This window comes from Crocodylus siamensis, chromosome 15 (genome assembly GCF_052110815.1).
Source record: "Crocodylus siamensis isolate JL-2025a chromosome 15, ASM5211081v1, whole genome shotgun sequence".
Lineage (NCBI taxonomy): Eukaryota > Metazoa > Chordata > Crocodylia > Crocodylidae > Crocodylus > Crocodylus siamensis.
The window spans coordinates 36146946-36158958 of record NC_143409.1 but is presented as its reverse complement, the minus strand read 5'-3'; the positions used below and the strand labels follow the sequence as shown (position 1 = coordinate 36158958).

Sequence of the window (12013 nt, the reverse complement as noted above, 5' to 3'; positions counted from 1 at the left end):
TTATCACAAGAGAGTCAACTGATTTGTTTAAACTCCTGTATTAAGTCAGTGTTTGAGAATTCTTCACAAACTTTTGTTCTTCCTATTTACTTCGTTGTGTATTCTGGGGGCTAAGGTAGGGGACTATGTTTCTAATGGTCACCTTGTCAAAACTTCCTTCATGTAAATTGTGTGCTTTGTTTGTGGTAAACTGTTTGGGAAGTCTCAGCACTAGAGAAACCCTGTGCAAAGTGACCAAAATTCAATGTTAATGCAGCTGTGCAAGGCATAAAGGATTGCATGGATGTTACCAGGAAAACTTCAAGAATCGATGTACAAATAGTTATCCAAGAGTTGTAAGGCTTGTTGCATGACATTCCAAATGATTTGCTGCAAGATACTACTTTTCAAAGGCAAAGAAGTAAAATTGCAGTCACATAGGCACCTACAAAGAGAATGAAGGGTAAAAATTTCCACTAAATGACTTAAGTTGCCCAATTATTATCTTGCTGCTGCTGCTACTTCTAGCAAAGGGTTTGCAGAGAGCCATAATCTACTTGCGATGCTAAGTAAGGAGGAGAACTTGTTAATAACCCCTGACCTATTTTTCTCAGGCAGGAATGCACTAAATTAATTCCCTAATTTTTTTCTTTTTTCTCACTTCTTCTGAAAATGAGCAAGGTTTTCCCTTACCTACCCACCACTTCTTGGAAGTGGCCTGGAATAGAACTCTAGACAACATAAGTGACTTAAAGTTCAATTAGTAGCCCACTGAGAGCTGCCAGCATTTCCCCAGGCTGTTAACCAAAACTTGGAGAATATTCTTGACTAATAAAGCATCCACCCTGAGCAAGTGACTTCTTCTCTGGGCGGCAAGGCTCTAGGAATCGGTGGCTAGCAAAGGAGCTGTAAGCTTTAGCTGATATTTCTAAATAGTTTTTACAGTCCTAACTGAAAGGCACTGCAGACACTTAAAATAGCATTCAACTTATCTGATTTTTACCGCTTTTAATATATTTTAACTGCCAAACAAAACAATATTATTTCCTAAAATTATATATCTAATTGTTCAGGATATTAGTGTAACTGTAAAACAGAACGGTGTGAGCAACAAAAGCAACTTGTTAATGTTTCAGAATTCCATTAGGTGCTGAATGCAAACGGTACTTGAACAGGACACATAAAAAGTGACCGCTGTTACTTATATTTCCACCTGACTGCATCTGCCATGACATTTCTATTATTTGATAAGTGGGTAGCCATCCCACAATATTTGTGTTTTTTCTGCATATTTACAGTGTAATTTCAGTTTTTTTGTCTGTACAGAAAAGTGACAGAACAGTTATAAAAATAATAGCTCCATTACAGATTAGATGGGGATTTACCGTGAAAGACCAAAGGAGATGGAAAAAGTGGCTCTGGCTTATGAGCATTGGCCATTAAAAGAAAAAGGAGACAGATATGTGGAAGAAGGAACAGACAAGAAAATGAAGAAGAAAAACAAAGTAGGAATAGAAAACCATGAAAGTGAATATGTTAGATAACTTACTCCAACATTAACTTCTAGGGTTCCCCTATATACTTGCATTCCTCCACTGTAAGTTTTTACTTCAGTGACAGAACTCTAATCCCTTGTACTCAGCCAGTTGCCAGTTTATCACTGTATTATTAGGTAATTTTCTTCTAAGTATTCATCGTTACACAGGTCTGCAACATCTGGGATAATCTGTAAATCTTTTGAGAAATTGATTCTGTTTTTCAAAAAGAGATAACTAATGCTTGTAAACCATTACAAAATAGTCATAAGTTAAATAAATATTTATGCTTTAATTTATATAAAAATTCTTTACTATTGAGTAGATTAGCTGTGTACTGCATTATATCACTTTAGGTCAGAAATCGAGAGTCTGGATAGAAATTAGTTTTCTATTGCATTTCTGAGGCAGGGACATGAAGAAAACAGTCTTTTTTACATGGCAAAGTGACCCGGGTGGGTTAGGGGAGTCTTTACTTGGGGTTCTGGGGGTCTCCCAGGGCAGCACCAGTGCTGAAGCAGCGACTTGGAGCCTGGCCTCTGGCTAGGCAGGCTCCCACTCAGGCGGCGCACACTGCTGCTGCCTACACCACACTGGTTTTTGTTTTTTTGTGTGTTGTTTTTTTTTTTTTAGTGGCATTTTTTTGACACTGGAATCTCCTGGTGTCAAAAACCCCAAAATTGCCATGCTGCTAATTTGCATTATGGAAAACAGGTGTATGTGCACTCTGTGCAGTTTTTGGTGCCTCGGACTGCTTTGATCCACTACAAACCACATGTGCATGTCGGGATGTGCCCTATGAGATTTTTCTTTTGTTCCAATCCTCCAGTTTCTTTAAGTAGCTCTGAATCCTAGCCCTATTCCCCAGTGTATCTACAACTCCCACCAGCTTTGTATCTGCAAACTTGCTGAGGGTGCACTCTGTGCCACCTTTCAGGTCATTGATGAAAATATGGAACAAAACTGGTCCCAGGACAACCCCTGGGGCACTCGACTTGAGACCAGCAGCTGACTAAAAATCGAGCCATTAAGCCTAATGCTCCGGCCAGTTTTCTGTCCACGTCACAGTCCGTACTTCCTTGGCTTGCTTGTGAGAATGTTGTGGGAGACCGTATCAAAACCCTTGCTAACGTCAAGATGTATCACATCCACTGCCCTCCTCCCATCCACGGAGCCAGTTATCTCATCGTAGAAGACAGGTTGGTCAGGCACAGCTTGCCCTTGGTGACTCCATGCTGTGACTGTTCCTAATCACCTTCTCCTCCACATACATAGAAATGGATTCTTTGAGGACCTGCTGCATGACTTTTCTAGGGACTGAGGTAAGGCTGACCAGTTTGTAGATCCTCCTCTTCCTCTTTCTTAAAGATGGGCACTATATTTGCCCTTTTCCAGTTGTCTCAGACCTCTCCCAATCACCACAAGTTCTCAAGCCGCTCCTGCTCAGCCTGCTCTCTCAGCACCCTTCAGCGCATTACATTTGGCCACATGGACATATACACGTCCAGCTCTTCTAAATAGTCCCTAACCTGTTCTTTCACCAATGTTGGCTGTTTATCTCCTCCCCAAACTGTGCTGCCAGATGCAGTAGTCTGGGAGCTGACCTTGTCTGTGAAAACTGAAGTAAAAAATATTATGCTTTAAAAAAGGCATTACAAAAGGCCTTAAGGCATTAAATGCTTTTTAAAAGGCATTAACAGACTGAGGTAAAAAAGGCAGTACTTCAGTCTTTTCCCCATCTTCTATCACTAGGTTGCCTCCCCCATTTAGTAAGGGACCCACACTTTCCCTGATCTTCCTCTTGTTACTGACTTGTAGGAGCCCTTCTTGTTCCCCTTCACATCCCTTGCTAGCTGCAACATCAGCTGTGATTTGGCCTTCCTGACTTCATCCCTGCATGCCCAATCAGTACACTTGTATTTCTCCCTAGTTAATTGTCCAAGTTTCTGCTTGTAAGCTTCCCTTTTTTGTGTGTTAGTTCATTGAAGCGTTCTCTGCTAAGCCAAGCTGGTCTTCTGCCAAACTTGCTAGTTTTCCTGTGCATTGGGTTGGTTCATTCGTGCTCCCTGAATAAGGTTTCTTTAAAGTACAGGCAGCTTTCCAGGACTCCCTTTTTCCCTTCAGATTGGCCTCACAGGGGATGCTACCCAGCATTTCCCTGAACGAGTCAAAGTCTGTTTATCTGATATCCAGGGTCATTACTTTGCTGCCTGCCTGCCCACCCTCCTTCCTGCCTTCCTGTCCTCAGGAATCTGAATTCAGTCATCTTGTGGTCACTGATGCCCAAATTGCCATCCACTTTTGCATTCCCCAGTAACTTTTCCCTGTTTGTGAGCCACAGATCAAAAAGAGCATGATCCCCAGTTGGCCTCTCCAAAACTTGTACCAGGAAGTTGTCCCTAGGACTCTCCAAAAACTTCCTAGATTGCCTGTGTACTGCTGTATTACCCTCCCAACAGATATCATTGAAGGGTGATTTAAAGTCTCCCGTGAGAACCAGGGCCTGTGATCTGCAAACAGCTAGCTCAAGTTTCAGGAAAGCCTCATCCACCTCAGCATCTGACCCTAAACTCAGGTTTTCAACAGGCATGTCACCAGTTTCATACTGTACCTCTGAGCAATCATACGGCTCTTACTGAAAGAGCAGCTCTTCCTCTTCTCCTCTACCTGTCCTTCCTGTGATAGTACTCCTGTCGTGTGAGCTGTCCCAGCAAGTCTGTTGCATATAACCCAACTTGAACAGCTAACCAGGCATACTTTCAAGGAACCATTTACCATTTGGGCAGAGTTATAAAAAATAGCAAAAGCATTTTGGCTTTTACATAATTATTACATTTGAGGAAATACTAATATGGGAATAGAAAGTGGCTAAATCAGTCATGGGTGAACTGTTTGGTTCTATCCTATTTAAGTGTAGTGTGAGTAAAGAACAAAGAATAACATTTGAAATGTGTATGTTGTTGTTAATACTGTGTTTTTTAGTGTAAATGTTGATGGGGGACCTGAATTTCCCGGACATCTTCTGGGAAGAACAGTCAGCCAGGTCTGAACACTCACGTAGGTTCTTGGCCAGAGTGCAGGACCTCCATCTAACCCAGGAGGTGCACAGCCCCACCAGGGGGGACGCCTTGTTGGACCTAGTGCGGGCCACGGGTGATGACCTGGTGAGGGGGCTGCGGGTGCTCGACCGCCTGGGCGACAGCAATCATCGCCTGCTGGAATTCATGCAGACTGTGATTTTAACTGACTTCAGAAAGTTTCTGTTTTCTGATGGAGAATGTCTGGTGAATGCAAAGTATAAAATGGAAGCAAAATCAGTGTGTTGTTGTTATGCAACTTGGTGCACAAAAATTGTGCTTCATCTATAAGCCATTTTTTCTGCTGTCATAAAGGCTTGGTTCTTTACTTGCACATGCAGAAACTAAGGTTTGGAAGAAACTTGTATTTAACAAAAAGAAAATGATTAAATTAAACAAAAAGTCAGAAGGTCTATGCAAGAGGGGGATGCACTTCAGTCACTTCAGGTAGAAATTGAAATGACAGAGCAAAGCCAAACCTGATTGGTAAGTGACTTCATCAGGGTGTAATTGATAGGTGACACATTCTTTGTTTTAAGAGTGAGATGCTAGATTCTTGGTGCTTCATGCTAATGGGCAATAATTCTAATCAAAGAATTTGTTTTTTCTGGATATGTCAAGTTGCTAGATTTGACGCAGTTGTTCAGAAAGCAGAGATAAACTTAAGAGGCAGCAGATACTTCAAATCTTTGTTTAGTTCCATGGTGAGCTTCTGGTAACTTTCCTGAAAGTAGTCAAGGTAGGTGCATCAAGAGTGCTTCATGTTCCCTGTGGAAGATTAGGAATAAGTAGTATGATGGAAGAGTTGTGTTTTTGTTTTTAAACTAAAGCCAAAATTGATTATATCATTTTGGTTTAATTGAAGTGTTTGCTGCAATTAATCTGTCATTGCTGCACAGTATGGAGCTCTTTGCTAGACAGAAGTACTTATTTGTCCACTCTCTCCAACAGAGTTAATAAGGAAGGACTGCAGAAATACAATTTTTTGTACTGTATTATAGTATTTGGAAGGTGGGAAACACATACTTGGAATAACCACATGATGGAGCTCATTGCTAGTACTATTGAAGAGCAAGGGAGCAGGTGCAATGTTGCATAATAGTGCCATGATGTAATTCTTGGTCAAATTTTCTAAAGTATCCAAGTGATATATGAGCTTAATTCCCTTAGGAATTTGAGATTTTGGTACTTTTGAAAACTGCAATTTAGAGACTTAAGTCAATGAGACAGATTTGAAAATGTTAGCAGTTAGTCTAAAACTGTATTGGCATAGGACTACTTTGGTGATTGGTTTACTAAATTCTCCCTACTTGCCAACTTTCACAGTAGTAACAGTGTTGTGGTTAAGGACTTGAGGAAACATTTGAATGATAAATTGTTTGTTGAAGCCTAAAAACTTCTAAGTTCATTGACCTAAAATTCCTGTACTGGTAATCTGTAGGGGGGCATCAGTAGAGATTTTTTGGGGCTGATACCGATAACTGATTTTGAAGGAGGCAGATACGGATCCGATTTCTGATCCCAGCCCACCAGCTGCAGGCAGGTCTCCAAGCTGCTAAGTCTGTTGTGGTGGAAGGGGGGGTGGGGAGGGAAGGGAAATGGGGAGGCAGATCAAAGCCCCTGTGGTGAGGGAGGAGTGGGGCTGGGGCTGGGGCAGGGGCTGGGGTAAGCGCTGCCCAGCCCAGTGGAGGGAGGAGGGGTGCAGGATGGAGCCTCAGCTTGCCCAGGAGTGGGGCTCCTGCCATTGCGCACCGCTCATCTGGTGCTTACTGACTTATCCAGCGGCTCCCGCCGCTCATCTGACTGGAGGGGGCACGTGGCCCTGGATCTGAGGGGTGGGGCGGGAAGAGTCCCATGCAGCCTTGGCCCCAGCCCGCTCCACCCAGCACAGATCCAGGGGCACCCCTGCCACCACCATGGCTTCCCAGACAAGTAGCGGAAGGAGTGACAAGAGTCCAGACTAGCAGTGTGCAATGGCAGGAGCCGCCCCCTGCCCTGTGCCCCCCGGACAAGCTGCAGCACTGTTCTGCCCCCACCCCGCCCTGACTGGACAAGGGTTCTGCAGCCCCAGGCCTACCTCTCCCTCACTGTGGGGGCCTTGATCTGCCCCACCCCCCCACCCCCCTTCCCTCCCCTTCTACCACACTAGACTTACCAGCTGCACGTAGCCATATCTAGCGGATTTCAGATGCAGACAGTTTTCTTTAGAACAGTGCCGATCTGATATCCGACCGATGTATTGGTGCACCTCTAGTAAACTGGACTCTTGTAAAGGAAGTCTTTTTTCAATGCATGATCTTAAGTGAAAGTCGATTCAGATTTGTAAGGGTGCTTATATTGGGTATTTTATACAGTTGATAAGGGTATCTTTTGAGGTTACTTAAGAGATCTCTCACGAATGCAGAGCATAGCACATTAAGAGTTAAATGCAAGAACACATTCCTACTTCGTGTATCGGTTGAAGGTTATGTTATCTGATGATACTTGGCATTCGCCAGTCTGTACCCAGAAAGTGATTTTGATGCATGTTTAATAATCAAGTAAACATAAGCCCATACTGAAGTCATAGGGGTGTTTCTCCATCTGAAGTTTCTGTAACCTCTCTCCCCAGGTTTATATTTGCTTTGTAAGAATCCTAAACTTCTCTCTTTCTGCTGCATGCAGAGTTTCTGTATTCAATATCCTTGCAATTTGTTTGAATAACCACACAGAAGCTGTGATCTTGGAAAAAGACCTGTGCTTAACTTTGCACATTGTGAGTAGCTCTCAGGAAGTTAATAGGACTATTTGAAATGCAAAAAATTAAACATGCACAAGTCTGTGTAGAGTCATGATCTTTAACATTATTTTATAAGAAAGTAACAGGGTTTGGGGTCAGATTCAGTGCTGGTCTTTATGACCAGTCAAAATCAAATACTTTTGAAAATTCATATCAATAAACATTGCTACTGATGGCTTTTGTTTTTAGTGGAAGACTCTTCTGGTGTCTCACCCAGCCCCTGAGATGCATTTGTTCTTACCAGAACTACTTGTACCTTTTCTTTAAACTTTACCTTATTCACCTACCTTGCAGCATGCCTGTGACCTGGAAGCTTGCTTAGTTTGTAAATTGTGACAATTCAGAGGATTTAAGTATTCAGTATACCATGTACTTGAAGCTTTTCATCTATTGGCTGGCAAATTTTTTGTATACAGTTACCTTCCAGCAGTAAGAAGATATACCCTTGCGAGAAAATACCACTTTTTCTAATAAAATTAGTAGTAAAAATAGACAGTGTATATAATGTAATCTGTTTAGCTGTCTGGATGGTTTGATGTTTCTTACAAGAACGGTGGAGTTGTAATTTCACATTTGAAAGAATTGCATAGGTTCAGCATTGAGGAATGTGACTTTTTTTTTGTTCGTATGTGTACAAATGTTTTTATTCACCATATTTATGTTCACCAATCAGGCTTTCCTCATGTAGGAATAACTCCAAAAAGTTCATTTTAGGAAATCTGTTCCACCACTGAAACTGCTTTGTAAGGGTCATGTCACATCTGTCTTTTAGTTGTCAACAACTGTAGTACATGAATAGCTTTTTTGGTCTCTTTCTTTTTCTCCTTTTCCTTTGTAGCTCTGTTGCTTATACGAGTGTATTCTTAATTATAGGTATTAGAGCAAACTCCTCATGCAGTGGGGCCTTTCATCTAAAGGTCACTTGAAAACCACTGGTGATTTTGCACTGTTAAGGGTTAGGTTGTATGCTTGTAGGTAATGTTTTATTCAAACAAATGTTGCTCTCCACTTTTTTTTTTCTTTTTTCCAAGTTATTTTTATGTAATTATTCTGTTTCTTTTGTAGTGAAGCAGTAATGTTAATTGGTGTTGGCCCAAACTCTGCTGCAGTGTTCTTTATGAAACACTTCCAGTCAGCTTCATCACTATTCCTAGACCATGTTGGTAAGTGCTGAACACAATCTTCACTTCTTCTGTGTTCAGCACCAGGTCATCTGCACCAATTATCAGCCTCTGGGCAAATTATAAGGTACACACCTTAGTGTGAACATAAAAATAACATTGGTGAATAATATTCTGCATCCTAATATAAAACTAGCTGTGCTTACAATTTGGGGGGGATATACAGTTGCGTCCAATTCTTCAGTCTTAAAAATTGGTTTTGCCCTTTTGAACAAGTTCCATAGATCTGTTGTAGTAAACGTACAAATTATGTATGTTTGTGTGACTAATCTGTTTCACTTCTGTCCAATATTCAGCCAAAGAGAACTTGAGAAGTATTATCATTAAGGGACCTTTTATGAGCCCTGGTACAGATGAGGCTAAAACATCTGTCAATACCATTTTGACTCTATTTTTCAATAGGTTTACTGTCTTCGAGCATGATAATGCTTATATTATAATTAGTGTAAAAGTGGAGTGAGGCAGGGGGCAGCAAATCCTTACCTGCAAGGTACTTTGTGTGTCCATTGACATCTGCATAAGAGGGCATAAATATTTTTGTACAACCAAGTAGGAAAAGTGATACAAGCATTATTCTGTGGAGAGCAGTGCTGTTGTGCCTAGTGATCATCTAAGTGCCAGTGAATGTGGTTCAGATTAGAGTTGGCCTTTATGCAGCTATATGAGATTGGAGAATGAGCCCTACCCTACTTACAGCCATTTGTGGGTGATGTCCAGTATGGCCACAGTTATAATCCTGCACTTCCAGAGGCCAACAGAGGTGTGTTATGGCTTTTCCTTAGCTCAGCTTCTGGTCTAGGGGTGTGCAAAATGCAGCCCACCAACTGATTGGATCCAGCCTGCAAGTGGCCACCTGCCAAGTGGATGGATCTGGCCTGTGGGTAGGCGGTGGCTATGGCAGCCATGTGCTGCCAGATGGCCAGGGCTGTTTCCAGTGTACCAGGTGTGCTCACTCTCTCGCTGGGCTGAGGCTGCCACCAGTATGGAAGCAGAAGCTTGAACCCGCCTGCTGCTTCCATGCTGGTCACAGTCCGCAGCTGTAGCGTACCCCATACCACCCTTCCCCCTCCATGCCTACAGCCCCATCCTGGAGGCTGCCAGCCATGTTTGGGCAGCTGTGGGTGCAGCTGGCAGCTGCCTGGTCCAAACTTGGGGGGGGTAAAGGAGGGACATGCTAAATCTGCAAGCAGGTGGACTCTGGCTGCAGGGGCATGCTGAAGGTGCAGGCTGGTTCAGGGTTCTGCCTGGTTGCAGCCCCAGGAGGGAGGGATGGAGCGGAAAGGGAGTTGTAGCCCTCAACAGGTCACCAAAACTCATTAAGTGGCCTGCCAGCCCATGTCTTTCCTTTTTGTTCTTTCTCACAAACTTTTGGCTCCCTTTCTCCTGGCTGTCATTGGCACACTCTGGAAGTAGTGATTTCAGAGGGACAGCTTGCTGCAGAAGCAATTATTCAAGAGGAGTGAGGAGGGCAAAAATGTTTTTTTTTAGTGGTAACTAGAGTGCTGTTGGCTGAGTGCTGTTCATGGCTAGTGACATTTACTGTATAAAATAAGCATGAATAGAAGTTCACACTAAGACGACAAAGTGCCCTTTTGCAATACTGATATTTTAAGGACCTACTAAAATGTGAATTTTTGATAGTAAGCCATATCCACCCTCACAGTCAAATAGCTCTTGATTTATTAGTTATGACTGTAATTAGTCATCCCAGTAATGTTTCATAGCATCCTTCTGAAGGGAGCAGGGCTGTTAGTGTCTTCTGCTCTTACTTCTTACTACCTCCTGAGAATGAGAAAAGACAGCTCTTTTGAGTTGAGGCAGAACCTAGAGATCCAGTACATCCAGACTGCCTACTGCTCTAACCTGAGGAGCGCTGCGGAAAATTCAGAACACACCATCCGTACAGTTATAACTGTTCCTTTTTGCTTTCTCATTACTCGTGTATTGCTTTCTTTATTCAGTTATGTTGCGGATTCTCTCCAGTACTTTTGCAGTTGGTTACTGTTTGTTTTCTGTCATGTTAATTACTAATTCCGGTTTGTTAGTCATCAGTGGGCAAATGACTTTTTACAGTGCCTAGTACATTGAGGGTCCGGATTTCTGTTCGGAGCCTCCAGAAACTACTGTAAGTGGAGATGAGAATAGCATATGCACATACATTTTGTGTAATACTCTCTTTAAGAGGTACTGTTTTCAGATGCATGTTCAGTTTTTTTAAAAGTCTAAACTAGTTGCAAGTCATCAGTGCACTCCCTTTCCAAATGTTAAGTAAATGTCACTATATCAGGCTCTAGTCCTATAAACAGAATACGCATAACCAAATATCAAATACATAGCTTTAAAACAGTGACTAAAAATAAGCCCACAATAAATGAGAGTTACACAGGCTCCACTGGCATATAAAGGGTTGTCATGTTCAAAACTGATTTACATAGCTTTGAAAGAAAAAAGGAATTGAATATTAAAATGTTATTTTAGAAAATTGTTAGGAAAAAAACTTTCTTGAAGCTTAAGTAAAATAATAGTAATTATACTTCAGTTTTATTTTATGAATCTGTTTCTTTATCTTAATGATAAACATGTTAAACTTTTAGAACTTCTAGAACAACTAAAATGTTTTGGTTAACCTATTCATATCTGGATGACAAATAGGAAGCAACTAGGGAGCCCTGGTTGTCTTACAGACTCATATTTCTTTTAAAAATGAATTTAGGAGGAGTGTGGATTTTTTCTAATCTCCTAGAAGGAAAAAGATTCAAAATGGCACTTACACAACACAAACCATGAACTGCAGAATTTAAATAAATATGTAAATAAATTAAATACTTTCTATGTGTGTGTATATATAGCTGCAAGACCTGCAAACACAGAAGTTTGTGGTAATGGTTTGTCGCTACAACTGAAGTGTTATATCCGCCCGGTTTTCATTGGCATATAGGAAGTGGGGGGGAACTATGTGTACTGTTAGAACACCTATTTTCTTGATACAATATAAGATGACGTTTCTGAAAGAGTTTCTTTTCTTTTGTGTTTCCACATTACACTTCTGCATTTACACTTGTTTCTAATGGGCAGAAATAAAATAGTTTATTTGAAAGTGTAACTACAAGAATTTCTAAAGTTGACTAGAAACATTTAAGGCATGGACTCTGATTGGGTTGGTAATTTAACACCAAACTCTTCATTTATATAAACATTCTCATCTGGCCAACTGAAGTGCAGTATGAACAATACCATAGACACAGTAAATGGCCCAGGAATGGGATGAGCATGACTTGGTAAAAAAAAACATTTTTTTCAGAGTGAAGTAGAATATAAATGCTTTGTTCTCTCAATGTGTTGTTATGGGTATTCAGACTTTAATATTAGTACACACTTTACTTCTAGAAACTATAGATGAGTAATGCTTTGAGGGTTTTCTTGCCTGTGGTTCACTGACAAAATATCTCAAAGCATAGTATA

At 41.4% G+C, this 12013-nt stretch overlaps 1 protein-coding gene across 7 annotated transcripts in view; it reads left to right on the top strand.

The window, feature by feature from the left end:
• Positions 1 to 12013, top strand: part of TJP1 (tight junction protein 1) — a 279289-nt gene that overhangs the window by 255633 nt on the left and 11643 nt on the right. The gene's annotated exons all lie outside the window — the stretch shown is intronic.